This window comes from Schistocerca piceifrons, chromosome 5 (assembly GCF_021461385.2).
Source record: "Schistocerca piceifrons isolate TAMUIC-IGC-003096 chromosome 5, iqSchPice1.1, whole genome shotgun sequence".
In the NCBI taxonomy this organism is placed as follows: Eukaryota; Metazoa; Arthropoda; class Insecta; order Orthoptera; family Acrididae; genus Schistocerca; species Schistocerca piceifrons.
This window is the reverse complement of record NC_060142.1, coordinates 257,238,059-257,241,656: the sequence shown is the minus strand read 5'-3', so window position 1 is coordinate 257,241,656 and position 3,598 is coordinate 257,238,059.

Genomic DNA, 3,598 nt, shown 5'->3' with positions numbered 1-3,598 from the left:
CTTGGGAGATACGAATTAAGGTACAGTTTATTTACAATACTCTTGTAATGCAGAGACATTTACTGAATAATGTCGTTTACTTTAATAACTAAAAATTTCTTGTAGACACTAGAAGACCTGACAATATCATGTATCTATCCAACAAAGCAGAGTTTTGTTCTGTACGCTTTTGGCCAAATTAGTGAAAGTGAGATGTAAGAAAGTATATGGAATGTTAATACCTACATTATTTAACGTGTCAAGTAAGCCACCACAACTGTAGCTTAAGGGAAAATCTCACAGGCTTGATTATAAATCGTCAAAGGCAATGAACTGTTTCCCAACAAAGGATAAACCAAGTCAACAATTGTTGCTAAATCTGAGCCACAAACGTCAAGCATATTCGCTTTTGAAGCAAAAATTTTTGCATTTACGAAACTACTTGTGTATTAGGAAGTCGAGTGAAGTGTAAGAAAGAGCGAATCACTGGACTCTACAGAAAAATTTGTAAATGCCATGGAAAGTGTCTATGACAATAACAACACACAATAACAGAAATATATACTTCTCATGCCTGAAATGTGTTTATATTCTCTTGCTTTCAGCGGAGTAAGCTGAAAATACACACGTATTTGAAATATTTCTTCATGAATGACTTGTAGCTTATATCATTGAATCGGTGTGGTTCGGCTGTTTTTACATGTATTTCACGATGCTTCATGTCTCTTGGTAATTTACTAACGTAAAAATGCAAAAATGTAACAGCTGTTCCGTTAATTAAGCAGAAAATAATTAAAAACAAACTTTATCCATACTAAGCATGTGACTGTCTTCCAAAGTTGCTACATAGACTGTCTTCTTCCCCACCGCACGGAGCGCTAAAGTGCGCGTCATATATCTTAGCGGCCGAGTTTAGGTCCGTTCTGCGCATCTGACGTCACAAAACACAGTCAGCCAATGAACAGAGAACGACGTTGCCAGATCTCGACAGCAGTGCAGAGCACAGACGAGTGTCTTCAGTTTTAGAAACGTTCTGTCATAAATAAAGTGATAGAACAAAAGCAATCTCTTGATAGCAGACTTTCTTTTACAGAAAGTTTGGAAAAAGCATTCTTTATACCAATTGCTTCATATTCTATTAATTAATTCAGGCGATAGCAAGGAAAGGTGTTTGTTTCAATCTCAAGAAATGCTTTTTCGCAATAAAGAACAGCGTTAATTGTTTATTTCCTATTGTACTTCGACGAAGCGTGAGTATTTCATAGTCATACCAACAGTGTTTATAAGTAGCTGCATGAGCTGTTAGAGTCCTTATGGAGATACACCGTTCGTTGAGCTGAGATAGCGGAACGGTTAAGGTGTTGGGCTGCCAAGTGAAAGGTTATGAGTTCGAACCTTGTGTGTTGCTTAGTATTTTCTTTATTAAAAAACAATATTGGAGTGCCTTACTTCACGAATTTTATTCGTTTGAGTGAAATTTATAGTGCTTTGCCTCTTCATTAACTTTTTCGCTGCTGCAGACACGTGCTCCCTGCATTCCGCGCTGTGCACAATTTTGTCATCACTGCACTTCTCGCCTGTGCAGACACATGGTGTTCCCACTGCTTTGACACACTTATCATTCGATTTCACAAAAACTATTTGGTCAAAAAATTTGATTTTTACACGTCTTCTTGCCTGATACCTGCCCCCATAAATGACTTAATTTTGTTTTGATGTGCAGCATTAAATGTAGTAAACCATTGCACGAAATTTTGAAGAGTTTGCAGAGGTAAAAGTCCGTAGAGTATACTTTCCGTATGGTCGATTTTAGTTGCCACAATGTTGAGAATGAAATGTGGACAAGATACCCAAATTTCATATAATATTTACTGTATAACAATATCTCATTTAATTTAAGTACCACATAGGTGTCGTGTGTAATATTGAGAAATATTCAGTCTTTCACGACTGTAATAAAAGTTTTATATACACACGGCGCGTTTGGCTTTATTTTAAAGCACTTCCATCGGTGAAAGGTATGGCACATATACAATGGTATTCATGTTCTATTTCTTGTTTTTGTTCCACAGTCGCAGTTTTACCAATGGTATTGAAATATATCCCTCTTCTGCAACTGTAATAAGCGACTTATTTAGACCAGACGCGTTTCTCTCTTTTGAAGCATCATAAGAGGACTGTATTTTGCGTCCTCCAATTGCCAGGTCACCTTTCGTAGTTTTGTGCTGCGGTAGCACAATATTCAACGTTTGTGTTGGCTCATCAGTGTTTTAGAAAATAAATGCTGTTTGTGTGTGCAACACACAAAATTATATTTGACATAGCTCTGAGCACTTCACTGACAGACGGTATATTCAAGTCCTAATGTTTTTGTAAGTTCACAGTTTTGTTTAATGTATTTTGTCTGCTTCCTTTTGATTGATTGAAGTGTTTTAAAATAAAGCCAACCGTACCCAGTGTAAGTAAAACTTTTGTTACAGTCGCGAAAGGTGGAATATTTCTCAATATTACATACGACACTTATGTGGTACTTAAATGAAATGAAATATATAGGTATCTTGTCCACATTTCATTCTCAACATTGTGGCAACTAAAATCGACCATACGGAAAGTATCCTCTATGGACTTTTACCTCTGCAAACTCTTCAAAATTTCGTACAAAGGTTTACTGTATTTAATGCTGCATAATAACTGCGTTGAACATCGAAACAAAATTAAGTCATTTATGGGGGGAAGGTATCAGTCAAGTAGATAGGTAAAAATCTAATTTTTGAGCCAAAATTTTTTTTGGAATCGAATGATAAAGAGTGTCAAAGCAGTCGGAACACAATGTGTCTGCACAGGCGAGCAGTGCAGTGACAAAATCGCCCACAGCGCGGAATGCAGGGAGCACATCTTTGTAGCAGCGAAAGGGTTAATGCGGCCGTGGTGGCTTTACTTCATGAACTGCGCGCTCCCCCCTACACGTAAACTTGCGAACTATGCTATACTATGGCGCTGCTTCTATTGGCGCGTGCGTCGTGTGCAACTGGCAACGCAGCAATCTCCAGCATCTGGGCGGGCATGCGCGAGCCGGCAAGATAAAAGAATTGAACTATAGTGTCACTCCGATTATCAAATGGCTAATGCTATGTGGAGATTTTTAATTTTTCAGAGCATACATTTCTAGAACTACATTTGAGTCAAATGGCGCTGAGCACTATGGGACTTAACATCTGAGGTCATCACTCCCCTAGAACTTAGAGCTACTTAAACCTAACTACCCTAAGGACATCACAGACATCCATGCCCAAGGCAGGATTCGAACCTGCGACCATAGCGGTCGCGCGGCTCCAGACTGAAGCGCCTAGAACCGCTCGGCCACAACGGCTGTCGGACTGTAACAACCTTTGCACCAATGTGTGTCGTGACTATATTTATTAAGATGAGTCCACACTCCATAGATGCATCTTTTGTGGTCAGCTTTGCGCATACGCTTTTGTGCATGCGTAATTCCCTGGCAATGGAGGCTGCGCAACCCCCAGTCAGTGGGAATCTTTGCACTTTTTAGCAGACAACAAATAGCTGAGACTTTTGACTTCAAAGGAGGCTCGTTTAAGTTGATAGATGATTACAGACA